Below are 23,031 nucleotides of genomic sequence, written 5' to 3'. Positions count from 1 at the left end.
GTCGGGGATTTTAACAGTATCCGGTTAATTCCCCTGACTTGGAGACTGGATGTTTGTGTTCCTCCCAATGAGTTAAATGATTCACATAATCCCTGACTGTGACCTATTTCTAGGGATGTACAATTATCACTTTTTGTTGTTTTCTATTATGTATGATTTCTTTCATTATGTTACATCTTTCTTTTGGGTTCTTGTTACGAATTCTAATTGTTCAAGTAATATTTATTCTTTAAGTACATTTTTTTTGCTAGTTGCTTTACGTCGCACCGACACAGATAGGTCTTATGGCGACGATGGGATAGGGAAGAGCTAGGAGTGGGAAGGAAGCGGCCGTGGCCTTAATTAAGGTGTGAAAATGGGAAACAACGGAAAACCATTTTCAGGGCTGCCGACAGTGGGGTTCGAACCTACTATCTCCCGAATACTGGATACTGGCCGCAATTAAGCGACTGCAGCTATCGAGCTCGGTCAGTTCATTTTTAAACTTGTTACATTGTGTCTACACTTGCGTTATTCCTCACTGACACAGATGTTATTCTTTTGGGTAGGATTTTTAAGTTTTGAATGTAAAACGTCACGTCGCTTAATAAGGGTGAGAAGTTCCAAAGCTTAAAACACACACACAAAATTGTGAATAGGGCTGGTGTCAGGTAGGGTGTTCCGCCATAAAACAGGACCAATTCTACAGAGTTGGCACCAGCGAACAACCAGAGTGCTTATCTCGTACCAAACTCGTGACCTCGCCTAATCTCCTACGTGACCTCATCTAATTCGTACGAAAGTCGTGACCTCACCTAATCTCGTACGTGACCTCACCTAATCTCGTACCAAACTCGTGACCTCACCTAATCTCGTAAGAAATTCGTGATCTCACCTAATCTCGTAAGAAATTCGTGACCTCACCTAATCTCGTAAGAAATTCGTGACCTCACCTAATCTCGTACGTGACCTCACCTAATCTCGTGACCTCACCTAATCTCGTACCAAACTCGTGACCTCACCTAATCTCGTAAGAAATTCGTGATCTCACCTAATCTCGTAAGAAATTCGTGATCTCACCTAATCTCGTACGTGACCTCACCTAATCTCGTGATCTCACCTAATCTCGTAAGAAATTCGTGATCTCACCTAATCTCGTACCAAACTCGTGATCTCACCTAATCTCAACGGACCTGACCGGCTTCTCACCATGGCGTCGTGTTCAAATTCCAGTCAACATAAAGTAAAATAATAATGTTACGTTCCAGTAACTACCATTTACGTTTTTAAGAGACGCCGAGTTGGCGCGATTTTGACCCAGAGGAGTTATTTTATATGCCAGTTCATTTAGCGACACGAGACTGGGGTATATACAACCGGAATCGAACCTGCCATTGATCTACCGGCTGACCTACTCAGTCCGACATGTCCCCATGGTTCGGATACCGCAACTACAACGCCGTAGACAGTGGAGCTGACAACATGACCTCATCACTTACAGAATTCCTAGTAACCTTACGAATCTCAAGACATTGTCTAGAAAACCCCTTTTGACTATTTAAAACCCAGTATAAATCACACTAAACATCAGCGAATCGGGAGATAGTGGGTTCGAACCCACTGTCGGCAGCCCTGAAGATGGTTTTCCGTGGTTTCCCATTTTCACACCAGGCAAATGCCGGGGCTGTACCTTAATTAAGGCCACGGCCGCTTCCTTCCACTTCCTAGGCCTTTCCTATCCCATCGTCGCCAAAGACCTATCTGTGTCGGTGCGACGTAAAACAAATAGCAAAAAACAAAAAAAAAAAACAAAAAAAAAACCATCAGCGACCTTACGAATCGCCAACACACACTCCGGAACAGACTTCTTCCAACAGACGTAAACACACTCCGACGAATTCAAACGGGCATCCAATCTGTCTGATTCCTACAAGAATTAGTAACTCCTACCTACTTTGGCGAATACCCAATAACTTTTCAACATGCTATGACAACCGAATTACATCAAGACCTGCCATAAAACACATAGGGACTCTACCTGAAATCTAAACGAGTAATAATAATAATTGTTACCGTGTTTTAGCGGTAGGTAGAGGTGAAAGAAGGTGCGGGCTTGAACGGGTCTCAAACTACGGAATCAAAGTTAATGTAAAATTTAACAAGGTTATATTTTCTTTTCAAAATTAAAAAAATAAAACAAGTACGGCAGGTACAGAGTAGCAAGGCAACAAAAGGAGCAATTACAGTATTTACAGTATTTGGGCTTCGAGCCCTGAATTCACACTTCTAGGGCAATTAGCCCAATTTTACTCCAAAAATAAGTTTTACCAGAGGGGCAGAAAACCCCATTCATGTCCAGGAGCACTTGCTCCAAATTACACAGAAAAGCCTCCTCGAGGCATACAACACTCAATTTTCAAGAAAGAGCCACACGCTCTCAACCTTTAGGCCTCTCAAAGGCCACACCAAACTCCAGCTTCAAGTTGTCCTCTCAGGACATAGACACAGGGGTAACATACCCAACCTACTGAGGTCTATTAAATGAAAAAGGTTAATTACATGACCTCTAAAATAACAATTTGAGAGGAGGCGATCTGCACTCCTAATGTATTTGTTTCAAAACCTAATTTGGCTCTAGGCCACTAATGCAAGGGCTAATCCCATACTACTGAGGTGACTTTAGAAAAGGACAATTTACTTTACAATTAAGGAAGAATCGGTTGTGAGAAATAAGTTCACCTCAAAACAAAATGAGTGGGAGCTCGAGAGGGTTAAGCACTCTCTATCCCAATATGTAGCTTTAAAAGATAACAGTTGCTAAGAGTAGTTACATTTTAGGAAAAGGTTACATGATAGAAACGCTTCGGACCCGCCCCGAGAGTTAAACTGCTGAGCTAGCAAGAAAAGAAGTTATTAAAAGGCCATTACCTTGGTGTAGAACTGCTCCCCGAAGAAAGAGGCGCTTCCCGCCCCCCGCTATGTACTTTACACACTAAAAGATGGAACAGAAGTGGCACCGAGACCCTAAAATCAGCAGTTTATATACTCTCGCGGAAAGTTCGAGGCGTTTCAGGGAAGAAAACGCCCGCCCACAATCACTTTATTGGTTAGGGATAAGCAGCATATTCAAGTTGGGGGAAGATACATCAGATTGGTCAGAAATTAATTAAAGAAATTCGGGATTGGCTAAATACAAAACAAGGGGAAAGAGAGGGGTATACAGCCAACTTAAACAATAACAGAAAGAAATTTAACAAGAAACAAACTTTTGAAATACAAATTTCTCCAAAAAGCAGTTCTTTCACATCGCACTAGGGTGCACCATAGTAATTTTTCAGTAGTGTCCTCTAGAAGAGAAAGTTCACACTTCTTACTACCGGTAAAACAAAAATACATCAAAAGTGGCACAGTTCAAAAACTCCAAACTTTCCAAGTAGTGACATCTTCTGAGAAACTTGAAAATTAATACCGTCAATAAAGTCCAGACTTCCTCCAGCAGAGGAGTTTCAACTGGCGCAAATTTTAAATTAGCGGCGTGGAGGTGTACCGCCCGGTACAATAATAATAATAATAATAATAATAATAATAATAATAATAATAATAACCGTGTCCAAAAACTCAGAAGAGCTTATGGGAGAACAAGAGAAATCTACAACAGAAATGTATGTCTCTCCACGTTAAGATTAAACATTACAATACAGTAATCAAACCTGAGGCTTTATATGCAGAGGAAACTCTAACGCTTCATAGAAAGGGAGAGCTGGAAAATATCCTAAAAGAAGAGCGAAAAATCATGAGGAAAATTTTAGGAGCAAGACACACGGGAGAAGGGTACCGCCTCCAAACCCGGAAACCCACAGAAAAATTATCTAATATTGCGGCAGACCTCAGGAAAAGAAGGCTGAAATTTGATGGACATGTTAAGAGGCTTCCAGAAAATAGATTAACCCACCAAGTTCTTGAAAGAGTTGATAAACTGAAGAATTTCCCTTGGATACAACAAACAAAAGTGGACATGAAGAACGCACAAATTCAACCTTAAGACATTTTGAATCGAAATATATATAGAAAGAAAATTGACAAGTGGGAAGTTACTCCAGAGAATGAAGTACCACAAAGAGCAGGTACCAAGTGGACGGAAGAACGGAAAAGGATCTTTAGTCAACAGATGAAAGCATCCTGGATCCTCCGCAAACGAAATCATAAATAAAGCTTCATGTGTTCCAAAAGGGACCATTCACGTATAATAATAATAATAATAATAATAATAATAATAATAATAATAATAATAATAATAATAATACGTTCCCTAGCTGGTGACTTCGTGCTTCTCGAGGGGGTTTTCTTTCGTTCTGTAGCAGTGGCTCGGGCTTGTGGTATCTTGAGCCTTAGGTTTTTGAGGCAGTGATCAATCTGTTTAGCTCGGGTCTTCTTGAATGTTGTCTTTTGGATCCTGCACTGTGCTGGTTGCAGCTGACGCCAAAGAAGTATGGATGGTAGGTATCCTGTTCTCGTCTGGATCGCTTCTTAGTTGCTGGCTGTCACCACACTAGTTAAAGACGGTTTCACTGCCTGTGTGGATCAGTGCTCGAGTGTCGGCCTCCGGACACCAACATCACGCATTCAAACCTGACAGAAATAGTCTGATTTTTGGCGGGGGGAGAGGGGTTTGAGGAGAAAAGTCTATTTTACACCCCATGTCGTACGATGTCGGCATGTAAAAGAACTCTGGTGGTAAATCTGATGTTCACCCCAGAAAATCAATTTAAAATCTCAGCCATAGATTGTCCGGCAGAGACTGAAGCGGAGGCAGCCTAAGTGGCGTCCACTTAACAGCTGAGACCATATTATTATTATTATTATTATTATTATTATTATTATTAAATCGTTATGTCCATCTGTGGAGCGCGATAGATTTAGGTGATGATTTTTTCACTCCAAAAATCTCTTCCTGCGTTCTTCGATCCATGATTTATTGGTCTTGGTATTCATTTTCTCGTCTGCCTCTGTGGTGTAGTGGTTAGTATGACTAGCTGCCTACCCCCGGAGGCCCTGGTTCGATTCCCGGCTCTGCCACGAAATTTGAAAAGTGGTACCAGGGTGGAACAGGGTCCACATAGCCTCGGGAGGTCAACTGAGTAGAGGGGGGTTCGATTCTCATTTCAGCCATCCTCGAAGTGGTTTTCCGTGCTTTCCCACTTCTCCTCCAGGCAAATGCCGGGATGGTACCTTACTTAAGGCCGCGGCCGCTTGCTTCCCTCTTCCTCGTCTATCCCTTCCGATCTTCCCATCCCCTCCGCAAGGTCCCTGTTCAGAATAGCAGGTGAGGCCGCCTGGGCGAAGTACTGGTCATCCTCCCCAACCCAGAGTCTGAAGCTCCAGGACACTGCCCTTGAGGCGGTAGAGGTGGGATCCCTCGCTGAGTCCGAGGGGAAAACCTACCCTGGATGGTAAACAGATAAAGAAGAATAAGAAGTATTCATTTTCTCAACAAAATGATAGTTGTTGATTGCCTTTTTTCAATTGGAGTCGATCTTTAATAATTTCCTGTGGGACGCCAATTTCCTGATGGTCTTTTTTCTATTTCACTAAGCCAGTTGTTCTTTACTTTCATTGAGAGAGCAAGGTTGAGATCCTTTTGGTCAGTCTGTCATTGTTCATTCTGACAACGTGGCCATAGAACTTTAATTGTCTTTTCCTGATGGAGTCGGTGATCTTTTCAGAATGCTGATTAAGTTCCCGAGACTTCCGTTTCATCCAGATTCTCTGTGAGTTGGCTGGACCAAAGATTTTCCTCAATATTTCCCTCTATATTTTTAATAAGTGATCTGCCTCTAGTGATCAAGGTTTCCGAGGCGTACAGTGCTTCAGATTTGACAACGGAGTTGTTATGTCTTAATTTTGCGCTCCTGGATATTGATTTTTTTTTGTTATATCTGTTCCGGTTGAGTCTATAGGCCTTCTGTAATTTTGAAATCCTCCCCCTATTTGCTTCACGATTCAAGCCTGATGGCTGAATTACTTCTCCTAAGTACCTGAACTTATAATTATTGCGTGCGTGGTCATGGAGAGCAGCACCGGCAACTGAAGAAGGCGTCTCATACACTTTTCGTTTCAGAACGATCCCCGTCCCGGAACTTTACAACAGACGCGCACGAAAGAGGCAGATCTTGGAATATATCCTCGAATACAGGACACCGCAAGGACCGGCCGTCAGTTCGTTCAGACTTCAACGTAGCTGACAGAGAATCAATATGGCTGATGCATAACGAACTTTGAAATAATGAACTCTTTACTGTTGCCGTCTGCAAGTTTTTAATCGATTCCTCAGAAGAGAGGTAGAGAGAGACACAGATGCAGCTAAGCTTTCACAAAGTTGCCCAAAACGTCTCATGACACTTGTTAACATGTCGCACTCGGCAAGTTCTGACTAGTATTTTGTCAATACCGCAGTCAGAAGTTTTGCAAAGTCTCACTGCTGCACTCAGCAGATAAGGCAGTAGAAGCAAAGCTTGAGAGGTGGTGCATTCAAACATCACCTCCAGACAACGTAGAAAAGTATTTCGATATCCATTATGACGCACTCCAGTCACCTACAGAATAATTTCTTCAAGATATTGAATGCCCGAATACATCAGTGAGCAGCCCCCTGGATTCCATCTAACCAGGCACCACTGGAGCACAACCGGCCAAGGAAGACGTGGAGCAACACAGCACAAACCGGGATGGAAGATCTCTTCTTGCTATGACGAAGAGCAGCTTCAGAGAGCCCCATAGCCTTTAAAAAACCCATCGGAGCTTAGTAGTCGCCCCCCCCCCCTCCCCATAGCTAGAGCCCTGGGCGGATATAGACCTATCAAATATTATCCGCATCCGCGAATGGTTATCCGCGAATATTGTAAATATTTAACAATTGTTTATTACTCTAAGCCGGCCCCGTGGTGGAGGGGTAGCGTGCCTGCCTCTTACCCGGAGGCCCCGGGTTCGATTCCCGGCCAGGTCAGGAATGTTTACCTGGATCTGAGGGTTGGTTCGAGGTCCACTCAGCCTCCGTGATTAGAATTGAGGAGCTATCTGACGGTGACATAGCGGTTCCGGCCTAGAAAGCCAAGAATAATGGCCGAGAGGATTAGTCGTGCTGACCACATGACACCTCGTAATTTGCAAGCCTTGGGGATGAGCAGCGGTCGCTTGGTAGGCCAAGGCGCTTCAGGGCTGTAGTGCTATGGGGTTAGGTTTTTATATTACACTAAGGTATTGAAAATTATAGATCTGTTAAGACAGCAAAATGAGCCTGAAACCTGGCACCAGAACCCCTACAGTCAGAGGTTTACGAGGGATGTGCTCTTGCGACAACTAGCGACGTACTGACCTCTGTTCCTTCCTTCCATTAATTGCGGGCAGGAACCAGTTTGGCTTACAGTAGAACAGATTTACGGCTTTAAGGTCTCAAGGCTCTTTATGAGTATCACCATTCTTCTATACCACTGTCAAGGGTCACCTAGCCACAAGCAAAAATAAGAGTATACCTGAGTGAATATCAGTACATTTCATTATCTAGAAATTATCAGCAAAATTATCCGCACAGTTTGCATCTGCCAAGACACTAACTTCGCGGATATCCGCATCCGTGCTGGCGGCTCCAAAGAGAGGTCCAGTAAAGGACCAGCTTCAAAACACACGAGCCGGCCAGCACTCTTCTGAATGAATAAAACTTCGCCCTATAACGGGGATATGTCGAAGCTCCCGCATACAGCACTGAAAATGTGTCCGTAGCGGGAAATAAAACCTCGGTGACTAAATAGCATATCCCAACTGCGTGAATTGCATTTTAGGAAGAGAGGTTTTATAGTTTCAGCGAACGTGCAGTGGGAAAACAAAGACAATAAAAAGCTAAATTGAGCGATGTGATAAAAATGATCAAAATCGTAAGTCATCATGTACAGGAAACGTGAGACCAAATATGAATAGATTTGCAGTTAAAAACTGTAACAAACGTAGACTTTAGTTTTTGCTTTGTGGTTACATTTTTAACAAATCAATAAGCTGTGCATCATTGCATTTCCTGAATGGAACATCATTATCATCTGAAGCAACCACAGGCTGGGTCTCCTCTGAACATAAGCCTCTCCATCATTTTCTGTCCACCCACCACTTTTCTTCTGTCACTCTTGTCCAGTTCACTCCCTTTGACTCGATGCTCTTCTTGACACCATTCAGACATCTGTGCCTCTGTCTTCCTCTAGATCTCCTTCCCTTCAACTTCATTTCTAACGTCTTTCTTGGCATCCTCTCTTCTCCCATTCTCGTAACATGTCCATACCACTGCAGCCTTCTTTTCCTGTAGGAGAACCTCATTTACAACTTACCGAGCTCGATAGCTGCAGCCAGTATCCAGTATTCGGGAGATAGTAGGTTCGAACCCCACTGTCGGCAGCCCTGAAAATGGTTTTCCGTGGTTTCCCATTTTCACACCAGGCAAATGCTGGGGCTGTACCTTAATTAAGGCCACGGCCGCTTCCTTCCCACACCTAGCCCTTCCCTGTTCCATCGTCGCCATAAGACCTGTCTGTGTCCGTGCGACGTAAAGCAACTAGCATTTACAATTTCCCGAACTCGCTCATTTCTTACTCTGTCCATTCTTGTTAATCCTACTCGACACCTTTGAAACTTCATTTCCACTGCTTGTATTCTACTTTTATCCCCCTCCTTCATCGCCCACGTTTCTGACCCATATGTCAAAACTGGCACAAAATAAGTCTTGTAGATAATTCCTTTACATCTCTGTGGCACATCCCTGTTCCATATCAAATCTCCCACACTCTTAAAAAATCCATTTGCATGCCTTATTTTATTTTACTTTCTTCTTAATGAAGTTTTTTTTCGACCTGTCTGTGATAATGTTTATAAAAATATTGTTCATGATGGTACTGATGTTGCCAAAGTGTGAAAATATGGAAATGAACTAGTAAACTTGGTATGCTATCCCATTCTGTTCACTTCCATGTATTCTTTCTAACTAAACAGCACAAAAACAGGCAAGGGAGCAAGAATTTACAAGTAAACTTTTAAATAACATATTTTACAAACTGAACAAAATATGAAGTCTAAAAATTAAAAGTTATTTGGGCTAAGAAAAGAAACATAAGCTGTCATTTTACTGAAAATTAACGTTGATTGTGTTCTGCCCTTATTATTCTGAGCGCCTCGATTGTGTTCAGAGCAGTGAAGCTTGTCTGTGATTGTGAAAAGCAAAGCGCTTTCCTAGTCGGATAAATGAGAAATTTTGCGAAAACAGTTATCTTAACTAGAAACATTTGTCTTATGTGAAAATGGGAAACCATGGAAAACCGTCTTCAGTCTTGCCCACAGCGGGGTTCGAACCCAGTCGCTAACAGCTACGTGATCCGAACAACGCAGACAGTCGCTCGGTAAGAAATACATTATAGAGTCCAAACTAACGGATGCGATGACGTCCGCGCAAAAGCGGAATACGTGGAAAAATGTTTCCTCAGATTTCAATTCTAGTAATATACAGTAAATCGGCCTAATCGGTCTTGGCAAACATAAAATTTGTGCTTTCCAGAATTTATTTTATTTAGCTTATGGTAAAAGTTAGCCGCGCACAAACAGAGTAACATTGTAAAAATATATATAAAAAGCGAAGATAAAACAAAGTAGAAATCGAGAGAAATATTACAACACAGAAAAAATAGAAAGAAAAAACAAAACACAGAAATGATGTAAAATATATGCAAATACATAAATGTCCGGCCCTGAGGTGTAGGGAGCAACGCGTTCGCCTGTCACCTGGTAGCCCCGGGTTCGATTCCCGGCCGGGTCAGGGGGTTTTTAATTGTAAATGATGGCCTGGGTACTGGGTGTTTATGTCGCCCTTAACGTTCCTTTCCTCACATTAAACACTTTACACTTCCGTAATTTCCAAATACACGCAGGTTCCTAACATATGGTGCAAAAGATCTTTCTAGGTCGACGCCCCAAACAAATAGCTTTTAAATTTTAAAAAATACAAAATTAACAAATGAAAAATGAAAACTAAACTAGGATGTCCAGTTGTTGCAGCCATTGAATAGCCGTTGTTGAAGCTGTCAGGAGGTCGTCGATAGTTCCGCGGAAGGCTCTATGTGGGCGTCTGAAGGTGATGTGTCGCATTGTCTGGAATTCTTCATCACAGTCGTAGCTTGGAGAAGGTCCCAGGCCCCAAGAATGCATCGCAGCGGCGCTTCTTCCATGCCCAGTGCACACTCTGTTTAGTGGGACCCTTACACTCCGCGGGAGGTGAAATTCGTCGGGGCCTTAGCAGTCCATTCTTCATTCCAAGTTCGCATTAGTCCACAGTAGTTTTCTTTGATCAGTTTTTGAACCAGCAACAGGGAAGGGTGTCTGGATTTCAGTCGGGTTGAAGCGATTCTTTGGATGCCTTGGTGAACTGGAAGTGATTTGTTGGCCAGTATTTTTCTTGCTTCTCGGACGAGATTGTTCATGCGGCGTAAAATTTGTAAAGAACGAAGAAAATATTTGCCCATGAAAAGGTAAGTTATAAAACATACGGAAATGTTACATTGTTGTTAAAAACAACGCAAACATTCACATAATGCTATTTTTAACATTCAACTGAAGAAGACTGGAGATACCTCGAAGAAATCACACATGATTTTTCTCACGTCAATTTGTTCGGAAGATATTTTGATGAACTCGTGTTTCAGTGCACTGAATGTCGTACAGTACATGCAACAAATCACCAACTAACTGAAAAATTCCCGTGACAAAGAATCTCTAAGTTAGTAGCAGCATGTGCACTGGTTGGTGACCTTAGTTCTAGCTGTTCCACGGTCTCTTTTCCCAAGCGATACTTCAGTTTAAACTTCTTATTATTGCTAGTTTCTCTCACTGGATGTCATCGTTCATAAAACACACGGGGAGCCAAACGAAATTAATAATTTTTATCAGAAGATATAGTGGTGGTGATTATTGTTTTAAGAGGAAGTACAACTAGGCAACCATCCTCTGTTAATACTAATCAGAGGGAAAAAATGGAGGATCCTGTCACAAGTAAGTGGAAACAATGCCAGGATTTAGGTACGGGCCCCGTGGTCGCCAGCCTACGTTCCCAAGTTAAGAGCCCCTGGGGACCCTTTTAGACCCTTCTTACGACAGGCAAGGGATACCGTGGGTATTGTTCTACCACCCCACCCACAGGGAGATTAAAATATATATCCGAGTAATAAGACATCTGTAAACTACGAACGAAATAATATAATGACTTAAGCAATAGATAGAGGTTATGTTGTAGAATTATGTTACACTGCTTTATAAGAAGCGTGATGTTGCCTACCAGCTGGTGTACCGTGCTTTGCTTCGGAATTCTGCATTGTATACAGAATTCTAGATGAAGTCATATACACGTTGTGAATACTATTTTATTTAACCGCATAATGACATAGGTATATACACTGACTGAGCAAATGTCATGGGATAGCGGAGCACTGATGCGCAGGTGTGTTGTATGCGCACCACACGCCCCCTGTGCCAGAGGCAGTTGTATAGGAGACCTTGTAAGCAGTGGCTGTGCATGTGACAGGTGTAACATGGAACGTCGTCGTGAGCTGACACCGTTCAAACGGGGTATGGTGGTCGGTGCCCGACGGATGGGAAGTGCGATTTCGGAAGTGGTGAGGGAATTCGGCCTCACACGATCAACCGTGTCCAGGGTGTATCGTGAATGGTTGAATGCGGGTGTCACCGTCCACAACAGACGAACGACCGGCCGTCCAGCCACCCTCGATTACCGTGACCGGCGACATCTGAGACGGATTGTCAATAGTGACAGACGGGCAACCGTGCAACAAACCACGGCTCAATTTAACACAGGCCGTGCTAGACACGTCTCCCAGTGGATAATCCGTAGGAACATAGGTTCTATGGTGTATGGGAGCCGGCGCCGCACACGGGTGCCACTGTTAACCCAACGTCATCGGGCACAACGACGCGCATTTGTCGCCAGTCACCAGGATGGACACTGGAATAATGGCGTAAAGTGATATGGTCAGACGAATCACGATTTCGATGGTCGGACGAATCACGATTTCAACTGCACCATGCCGATGGGAGGCACTGTGTATGGCGCAGACCACATGAAGCGATGGATCCCGCCTGCCTCGAAGGTGTGGTCCAGGGCGCTGATGTCTCTGTAATAGTCTGGGGCGCATTTTCCTGGTATGGGATGGGCCTCCTAGTTGTTCTGGAAGACTTTGAATGGTACGCGGTATGTTGAGCTGCTCGGAGACCATCTCCACCCATTTTTGGCCTTCCAGTGCCCAGACGGTTCTGAGGTATTTCAAGATGATAACGCGCCGCCACATCGCTCCCACGTCGCCCCGGGAATGGTTCCAGGAACATGCAGCGGAGGTCCAACGACTGCCATGGCCACCCAGGAGCCTTGATATGAACCCTATCGAGCATATTTGGGATGTCCTGGAACGCAGACTCCGTGCCATGGATCCTGCACCCACGAACAGACCAGCATTGGCGGCCGCTCTGCAAACGATTTGGTGTCAGCTGCATCCAGAGGACTACCAGGGACTTGTCGACTCACTTCCACGGCGTCTCACTGCAGTTCGCAGGGCCAGAGGAGGCCTCCCACTCTATTAGGTGACTATCCCATGACATTTGCTAAGTCAGGGTAAAAATTAAATTACAGGGACCTTCCCCTAAACTACCATTTCACTCAGCATGAATGAAGTTAATTATTGCCTATACTGTAGCGCTTTATTCCCCAACTTTACATATCGATTTTAATTGAAGTCTGTCCCACCAATTTCCCATGGCTCGGCACTGATATGGACTTAGCAACGAAAATCGAAATTCATGAATATCTCAGCCAGTACGACCGAGCGAGTTGGCCGTGCGGTTAGGGGCGCGGAGCTGTAAGCTTTCATTCGGGAGATTGTGAGTTCGAATCCCACTGTCGGCAGCACTGAAAATGGTTTTCCGTGATTTCCCATTTTAACACCAGGCTGTACCTTAATTAAGGCCATGGCCGCTTTCTTCGCAATCCTAGCCCTTTCCTACCCCATCATGGCCATAAGACTTATCCGTGTCGGTGCGACGTAAAGCAGATTATAAATAAATAATAGCCAGTGCGGTAAAAACGTATAAGATATACATGATCGGAAATTTAATTCTACAAAACTTTAGTTATGCAGTATTTCTCGATAGGACCACGAATAACATAGATTTTTGTGAATTGAATTTTAGGCTTTCCGCTAAACTACCATTTCAATGAGCGTGAATAAAATTATTTATAGCCTAGATTGTAGTGCCTCATTCCCCGCCTTTACATACCGATTTTTATTAAATTGTCTTCAGCCATTTTCTCGTGATGCACATACATACATACATACATACATACATACATACAGGCAGACAGACGTAATATTAATAAGTGCATTTCCTTGTTACTGAGGACATGACCGATGCATGAATACCGTTCTTTTTAAATTCTGAGCAATGTACAGACAAAACTCGTATTATATATATATATATATACGGACAATAATTATGGCTAGCAATGTATGAGGTTAGTCTACTGTGTATTTTCTTATCGTAATATTATATTCACAGTCGACTGTTATTGTGACTCGAAAAGAAAACAACCTCTTGTGTTAAGATCACAGAGTTTGATCGGAGAAATTTCTCCAGTCAAATATAATCCTAGTTCAGTGCAAATTTATCTCAGATTAGCGTTTATATAACAACAAAAATTCGAATTTAGCGTGAATGAAATCCATTTCGTCTCTGTTCTAAGATGGAACTGTTTATACAATCGGCCCTTAGTGTGTGGTGAAGTGCCATCCGATTGTACACAGTATGTTGTTATACTATTCCCAAGAAATCAAGTGCTGACAAGTATGAAAACTACCGCACCATTAGTTTAGTATCCACTGAGCGAGTTGGCCGTGTGGTTAGGCTCCCGCAGCTGCGACCTTGCATTCGGAAGATAGTGGGTTCGAATCCCGCTGTCGGCAGCACTGAAGATGGTTTTCCGTGATTACCCATTTTCACAGCAGGTAGATACTGGGGCTGTACCTTCCTTCGTACTCCTAGCCGTTTGCTATCCCATCGTCACCATTAACACCTATCTGTGTAGGTGCGAAGTAAATTTATTTAAAAAAAATTAAAAATGGTAACGCACACTTGCAAAATGTGAACATGGATTATTTGCAGAAGAATGGAAAGGCAGGTTGGAGCTGAATTAGATCAGTTTGGCTTCAGAAAAAATGAAATGAAATGGCGTATGGCTTTTAGTGTCCGGGAGTGCAGGTCTTTCTATTTGACGCCCGTAGGTGACCTCCGCGTCATGAGGATAAAATGATGATTAATACGAATGTATACCCCGTCCCCGTGCCAGAGAAATTAACCAATGATGGTTATTTTTATTTCTAGTTGCTTTACGTCACACCGACACAGATAGGTCTTATGGCGACGATGGGACAAGGAAGGGCTAGGAGTGGGAAGGAAGCGGCCGTGGCCTTAATTAAGGTACATTTGCCTGGTGTGAAAATGGAAAACCACGGAAACCATTTTCAGGACTGCCGACAGTGGGGTTCGAACCTACTACCTCCCGAATACTGGATACTGGCAGCACTTAAACGACTGCAGCTATCGAGCTCGGTCCAATGATGGTTAAAATTCTCGACCCTGCCGGGATTCGAACCCGGGACCCCTGTGACCAAAGGCCAGCACGCTAACCATTTAGCCATGGAGCCGGACTTGGCTTCAGAAAAAATGTAGGAACACGCGAAGCAATCCTGATTATACGTCTGATCCTAAGAGGACCGAATTAAGGACAAGCCCACGTACATAGCATTCGTAGACTTAGGGAAGGCATTCGATAATGCTGAGATTCTGAAAGTGATCGGGATGAGATGCCGAGAAACAAAGATTATCCGCAATCTATAAAAAAAACAGTCTGCAGTGATAAAAATCGAGGGCTATGAAAATAAACAATCCAGAAAGAAAGTGAGGTAAGGCCGCAGTTTGTCCCCTCTCCTTTTCAATGATTTTACAGAAAAGACGCTAAAAGAAATCAAAAAGTCATTTGGAAATCGGTCACAATCCAACGAGAGGAACACCCACGCTATCCTCTGCCTGTCGTAAGAGGCGAGTAAAAGGGGCTCCAGGGACTCAACTTGGGAGCGTGGATTGGCGAACACGGGACCCTTAACTCAGTCCTGGCACTGCTTCCAGTTACCTGTGCCAGGCTCCTCACTTTCATACATCCTATCCGACCTCCCTCGGTGAACTCTTGTTCAACAGTTTTAGAGCATTCGAGGCCCAAGGAGTCTCATTTTCACGTTCTTCCTAGGCCTTCGTTGTCTTTCCTTGGCCGATACCTTCATTTTTCGAAGTGTCGGAACCTTCAACTTATTCCCTCGGATTAATGTTAATAGAGGGTGGTTTCCCAGTTGTACTGTACTTCCCAGTACCCAGCATTCGGGAGATAGTGGGTTCGAACCCCAGTATCGGCAGCCCTGAACATGGTTTTCCGTGGTTTCCCACTTTTCACACTAGGCAAATGCTGGGACTGTACCTTAATTAAGGCCACGGGTCCTTCCGACTCGTAGTCCTTTTCTGTCTCACCGTCGCCGTAACACCTACATGCGTCGGTGCGACATAAAGCAAACTAGCAGCAAGGAGAGGAAATAAGAACTCAAGAATTGTCTGCAGAAGATCTGGTGAAATTGCTGAATGGAACAGACAGTCTTGGAGAAGGAATACAAGATTAAAATACATCTAGCACAAAAAATAGAGTGCAGTCGACCGAGATCAAGTGATGCAGGAGATATTAGACTAGAAAATTAAGTCTTAAAAGAAAATAACTTTCTTCGCCTTTTCCTACTTATTTCTGGGGTCTCTGCAGCTATCCCGGCTCAATTTGGCCAGGGATTTAAAACCGGATGCCCTTCCTGACACCACGTGATTCTCGAGACGAAAATCTCATCCCAGAATCGGCCACTAAACTAATCAAGACCCCCAAGGTCGTAAAGGCAAAAGCAAAGTCATCTCCATACAGGCCATGAAGGCCCTTGGAGGGGTGGAAGGTAAAGGCTTCCACTAACCGTAACCTCGGCACTTGATGGGGTAGAGTGGTTAGCTTACGCTCAGCCGCATTTGGCCCCAGGAATTAACTTGGTACACATTTTTTGGTGTAGGCTGAGTGAACCTCAGGGCCATATGCACCTCCGGAAGTGGAAATCTCGTTTCTTAAATTTTTCGACTTCCTGGCGGGGAATCGAACCCACGCCCTTCCGGGTGAACAGAGCACGCCTTTACCACCTCCGCCAGGCAGCCCCTGAAGTCGTAAAGGAAGTGGCTGAATAACGTAGCAAAACAACTCACGATGACAGAAGTAAGGTCATAAAATGCAAACTAGCGCAAGCAAGGAAGGACTTTTTTACGAAAAGAAATTTGCTCAACTGCAACACTGATATAGAAATTAGATGCTTTTGAAGATTTCCGTATGAAGCGTAGCAATATATGGGCAATAAATAGCTCAGAAAGAGAACAAAAGCTTTTGAAATATGGTGTTACAGTAGAATGCTGAAGGTGAGATAGGTAGATCGTATCACGAATGATGGGATGCCGAATCGAGTTCGTGAGAAGCGAACAATCTGGCGAAATTTGACCAGAGGACGAGATAGAATGACAGGACACATCTTTGACACCCAGGACTTGTTCAGTTGGTTTTTGAGGGAAGTGTAGGTGGTAAGAACAGTAGCGGTAGACCAAGGTATGAATATGACAAACAGATTAGAGTAGATGAAGTAGTAATGTAGAAATGAAAAGGTTAGCACACAATAGGGTGGCATGGAAAGCTGCATCAAACCAATCCACGGACCGATGAACCAACAAAAACAACATGCACCATTAAAAAGATGGTGATGATTGTTGCTTAAGCTAGCTCATCGGCCCCTAATGAAACAAGGTGCAACGAAATTAAACTATAATATTAAAGCTCAAAATGTATCCACTGACTAACATATAAAACGAATGATGAAAAATTGACCATGAATCGAAAACAATCAGTAGATCCAATTACAATACCTTTTTTTCTGAGATGCTGCTTGTTAAAAAAGGGGTCCAAAATCCAGGTCACCAGCCCCTCATCATTTCACTAACCACTGGTAAAGCAGAACTATGGTGTTCCTCCTATAGTGGTACTCATCACATGTAACGTACACTCATGGTGTTCCTCGCATGGTGGTACTAATCACAGGCCACGTATTCTATTGGTGCCGCTCACCTGGTGATACTAATCATAGGCAATGCATACTCACGATGTATCACACATTATGGAAACCACCAACAGGCAACAAAGACCCATGGTGTTCGTCCCATAGTGGACCGGGGGTCTTCCTCACATAGTGGTACTAATCACAGGCAACGTAGACCCGTGGTGTTCATATGGTGGTACTACTCACAGGCAACGTAAACCCGTGGTGTTCATATGGTGGTACTACTCACAGGCAAAGTAGACCCGTGGTGGTGTTCATATAGTGGTACTACTCACAGGCAACGTAGACCCGTGGTGGTGTCCATATAGTGGTACTACTCATAGGTAGTTCTGAATACAGGAGAACCGACACATCCCACCACAGCGTACGGGACCTTTTCTCGCATGGACATTAGTCCACGCAGCCGAGTGCCCCCCCCCCCCCCCCGCTTCTCGGTGGGATACACACGATGGTACAGGCAACGCCCAGATCCGTGGTGTTCCTCACATAAGGGTACTACTTCTAGATAACACAGATCAATGGTGTTCCACGCAAGGTGGTACTAATCGCAAGCAAATTCGACGCATGGTGTTCCTCACAACTAGTCTCATGGTTCTAATTACATCATCCCTTGATCGCCCCTTTTGGTCGTTTCTTACGACAGACAAGGGATACCGTGGGTGTGCTCTTCGTCCGCGTCTCCCACCCACAGGAGGTCACCACCAAAAGGCCATACATATTTGTTTACCTTGAATTAAGAATGATTTTATTCTGTACAAATTCGGATAAGATAGTTTAGACTATAGAACAAATTCGTAAACTGGTTTGTAGTACAGATTCGATGATTGTTAACAGTTGGTCTGACTGTGCTTTCAGAGATTATAATAATAATAATAATAATAATAATAATAATAATAATAATAATAATAATAATAATAATAATAATAATAATAATAATAATAATAATAAACACGGACGATACAGATCATTTGAGCAGAAGATTGATTTGGAGCCACTTACCTGATGTCTTATGCCTGATGCAAACGACTTGCAAAGTGACGCGTGTTCACCATGGTAACCGCTTTAATACCTCGGAGCCACGCCTCCAAAATGTGCTAACGTCACCGTGACTTGCTCCCACTACTCCTCTCCCAGTTCATCTTGCAGATAAAACACAGAACCAAGTGTCCATCATCCAGCTAGACTCAACAACATAATCTTGGGTTTAACCTGCTCTAATACTACTTCACTTCTTAATAAAGCTCATTTAAGTGTTTTATTCAGGCGTACGGAAATGTCACTGCCTAAGAGACCTGCTACTAGTTTAAAACTTCGACAAAATCGAGAGCTCCGAACGCCTATCCTGACAATATTGATTTATGATTTTGAGGTACTTTGCTCATATTTAAAGTGCTTAAAACCTACAGACTGCATTTGATTTTGAGTTTCTGCCACGGGCGGTGTGCGGTATTGTTACAATGTTGCGCAACTCCCAATAATTTTACACTTAATATGTCGTTTTACTTCTTTTTTTTTTTTTTTACTTTAATAAACCTAACATATATTCTCAATATGTTAAAATCAACAATCTTTGGTCGCTCGATGTATTAATGCTTCGTAATGCACCAACAAACACTGCCGGCTTCGAATCAGACTCAGGGGGTTTGCTATCCTACGGTACCCCCAAGCTGTAAGCTTAAGCCTGTACGCTGCATGAGGTAGCCCGTTCACCAGTATCGGTCCTTGGGTGTTGCACAGGACCAGCAAACCCCCTATCCAGTAACAACTCTGAATGTCCCCGTTAGATTGCACCACTCTGCAGAGATGAATAAATGTAATTATACCAGGACGAATAGAAATGCATAGTGTGACGACTTCTGCTGGTTGATGAATCTCAAACGTGTATGTGTCTATAAAGCTAAGTGATATTTCATTAATTCACCACGAAATCAAACTTCTTCTTCTTCTTTTCCTGCCGCTTTTTCCCACACCTGTGGGGTCGCGGGTGCGAACTGCGTCGCACATGTGGATTTGGCCCTGTTTTACGGCCGGATGCCCTTCCTGACGCCAACCCTCTATGGAGGGATGTAAGCACTATTGCGTGTTTCTGTGGTGGTTGGTAGTGTAGTGTGTTGTCTGAATATGATGAGGAGAGTGTTGGGACGGACATATACACCCAGTCCCCGAGCCAGAAGAATTAATCATAAGCGATTAAAATCCCCGACCCGGCCGGGAATCGAACCCGGGACCCTCTGAACCGAAGGCCAGTACGCTGACCATTCAGCCAACGAGTCGGACTCACCACGAAATCAAACTAAGTTGCAATTATCAATTATAACCTTAAAAACACATGTTCAACTGTTAGTGTACATGCTACGTAATATAAAGATATTAAAACTCTGCAGGCACCCACATGATTGTTATGTATCGGTATGTCATACACATTTAATTCCTACATAACTAATTATATTTATATCTTAACATGCTCAGCTTGAATCTTACCAGCACTTCGCCCCATCAGTCAGTTAACTGGGCACCTTGGACATTTTCCGGGTATGTTTTGCGGTCATATGAGCTTGCATTTGTTTGCTTATTTCTTTTATTCGGAAAAAGTCGGCATCGTATGTACTGGAAAATTATTTTTCTTACCAAGTCCTGAGCATGTTCAGCACAGTACAGTACAGCACCCAAGTCGATGAGAAACAGTAATTGGAGGTAAATTATCCAGGCATTCTTGAAATATTTCTCGCCATAATGCTTCTTGTACACTAAGATTTCTCACAACTTCCTCTACAGGCGAGAACATAAATAATATTCATTCGATTGAGCTAGTTGGATGCGTTGCAATATTAACGTTCATTAATTAGCGTTACAATATTCTTCTAGACTTGTTACGGCAGAAAACCAACTGCCTTTTGCTTCCTCTGTATTGATTTGCAGAGCACATGCTGCAACAGCCTGTCACTTTGCTTGCATGTTTAACAATATCCCCACAGAAGTAATGAATAACACTGATTTTTGAACTGGTGAAAGCAGCTATTTGTTCATCTTCCCAAATTGATAATGGTGGCTGATCAAAGGTAAGCTTGCTGTACTTTTGTTTCCTGAGCTGTACTTATGATTTTGGCATTTTCTTTGACAACTTTTGCCATGGCTCTAATGTGACTGAAAAATGATGTTAAGGGTACTATCAATCAAAGGCAAATCTTGACGTGGGATAGCCTTCGACCACTTTGAGAACAGAGTGGGATCTTTTGGGGGTGAAACAAAAATGCCGTTTTTCTTTCGAATGTTTATCGTAACCTAACTTGCAACCCGAGACATAGGAAGTTATAGGCATATTCACATGCGGTAGTAAATTGAAGCATATGCCAAAGTATAAGTCCTACTTCTCAAATGCTTAACCTTTTTTTTCACTTTTTAGTTCACGGATAGTTAACATCAGATATTTTGCACGTATAAAACTGGAGAATGTAAAAAACTACCGAATAAGACCACAAACTATTCACACACTTCCACATTAAGCCGACAAAAAGCGCGAGAACTTGAACTTTTTTATCGACAGCAGCGCTGCGGGTGGCGGAGAACATGTACACCGTGTCTGTTAACATGTGATTCAGAGGGAGTCGTCACACTATTCATTTCTATTCGTCCTGGTTATACTATAAAATTAGCCTCTTATCTCCTGCGTTTTAATTGCCGCATATATTTCACTTTTAATAGAAATGTAGTTCATTGCTTAACGATAGTAGAGTTTCTTCTTATTTCTGTAAGCTTCTCATATAAAAATGTGACAATGAAAAATTTGGTGCAACACCCAGCTTCAGGTACCAGCAGCCGTCACTGGTTTTCATGAGTGGTTAGTTTTAAGAATGTTTCTCCAGTCTTCATAATTCAATCAGAAGTTTTAAGATTTTTTTAATATCATGTTAATGATTGAACATACACAGCAACTTCTCCAACATGCACATAAGGTACTGTCAGTAATTACTGTATTTCAACTTCCTAATAGAATGCATCACAATGCTCTACAACCAGCTGCGGGATTATCGGGTGATTTTCCTGTTTCCGTGCGGGTTCATCACAAATCAGCCCTCTCGCCAGAGAGGCCGGATTTTGAAAATTAGTGGGGAGGGGGGGTCTCTAACTTACAGTCCAACCGAGTAAGTGGCTGAGCGGTATGGGTCACGTAGCTATCATCTTGCATTCGGGAGATAGTGAGTTCGAACCCCACTGTCGGCAGCCCTGAAGATGGTTTTCCGCCGTTTCCTATTTTCACAACAGGCAAATGGTGGGGTTGTACCTCAAGTAAGGCCACGGTCGCTTCCTTCCCACTCCTAGCCCTTGGTGAGTCTGTCGCTGTCCATTCTATAGACATGGCCATACAATTTCAGGCTCCTCTTACGTACGGCCTCTGAAGATAAAACTAAACTTTAACATCAAGTCGAAGCATGACACAACCACTTTGCAGAAGCCTCGTTGTAAATAAAACAGAATATCTGACTACAGATCCAAGTGATTTGGATACCATCAACATCAATGGCACTGGCCTGCCAATGACAAGGATATTTACGTACCTTGGCTCCCCATTTACTGCTGAAATCCCTAAGTGCTTGAGCAGTGAATGGCTCAAATGGCTGGTGTACTCTGTAAGTCGAAAGTATACCGTATTGTACTGAGTAGTCCACCCATTTACCCTGAATACTAGCCCTCATCTTAAGAAGACATCTGGCCTGACACTTCATGCATCACGCCACCAATGATTTTAAGTTCGTAGGCGATATGGAGCGACACCAATCACTGAAATCGCTGAAAAGATTAGAGAAAGCCGTCTATGTTCGTTCGACATGTACATCGAGCAGAAGCAGCAACAACGGCAGGTTTTACTTTACAAGTAGATGGGAAATGGCCGGTAGGCGTTGGCTTGGCGCCCTATAGTACTCTTCACGTAAGACTATACACTAAAAGGCAATTATCGCCGCCCTATTCTCTTTCTTCAACGGCTCATCACCACTGCCAACATGACTAGTTATATTGAAATCACGGGACACAACCATCAACAAACTAAACTCAATGTAAGTATCAATAATGGAGGTTCCCTTGACCAAGTAAATGATAATAAATGATCAATCAAGATATTCATAATTAAGTCGGTTTTCAAGCTTAACGAGGATACACACTCTCTCTCACCCTCACTCAATTTAATGTTATATATCTCTGCATTTATTTGATATACGCATTACTGTAATCGTATTCTTCGGTGTTTGCCTTTTTGAACTTTGCTATTGTTTCTCAGACTGAAGAGCAACCACGCTGATAATACACACAAGAAAATATAGGCCTATTACATGTGCATTTACCGTCAAAAGGAATACACAAAGGCTAATTCTGCAAACCGTAGCCTACCAAAGTCGTGACAAGGTTAGGTTAGGTTGATAACGGAATTTCCTTCCATTTGAACAGAGAGGAGATAATGTTGCTTTCCTTTTCGGAGTAGTTCTTGCAGATTCTACTTGCTTCTTAAACATCCTAATCGAATTCTACTGGACAAAATAAAACCGTAATTTATAAAATGCTGCGATCGTCATTTCACACCAACTACGTTAGTAAATGCATTATTCGAACACGTCACAATTCTACTTACCCGGTATTACTCAAACAGATTTACAATCCCAAAGAAAAAGAAAATATGGTTTAATTATACCCACAAGTGTAACACTAGTGATTTTAACAATACGGCAGGGGCAATACGCAA

General features: G+C 43.0%; 1 protein-coding gene across 4 annotated transcripts in view; it reads right to left on the bottom strand.

Moving 5' to 3' along the window:
• Positions 1 to 23,031, bottom strand: part of NaPi-III (Na[+]-dependent inorganic phosphate cotransporter type III) — a 428,747-nt gene that overhangs the window by 365,493 nt on the left and 40,223 nt on the right. Inside the window, exon 1 of one of the 4 annotated variants that reach the window (XM_067158238.2) lies at positions 18,297 to 18,378. The exons of the other annotated variants lie outside the window; for them this stretch is intronic. The gene's annotated coding sequence lies outside the window, so the exon portion shown is untranslated. Of the gene's footprint in view, positions 1 to 18,296; positions 18,379 to 23,031 lie in introns of those variants that run through there. 4 annotated transcript variants of the gene reach the window in all.

Source organism: Anabrus simplex, chromosome 14 (genome assembly GCF_040414725.1).
Source record: "Anabrus simplex isolate iqAnaSimp1 chromosome 14, ASM4041472v1, whole genome shotgun sequence".
In the NCBI taxonomy this organism is placed as follows: domain Eukaryota; kingdom Metazoa; phylum Arthropoda; class Insecta; order Orthoptera; family Tettigoniidae; genus Anabrus; species Anabrus simplex.
Note: the sequence above shows the minus strand (reverse complement) of the source record. Positions and strands in the feature narration are given on the sequence as shown.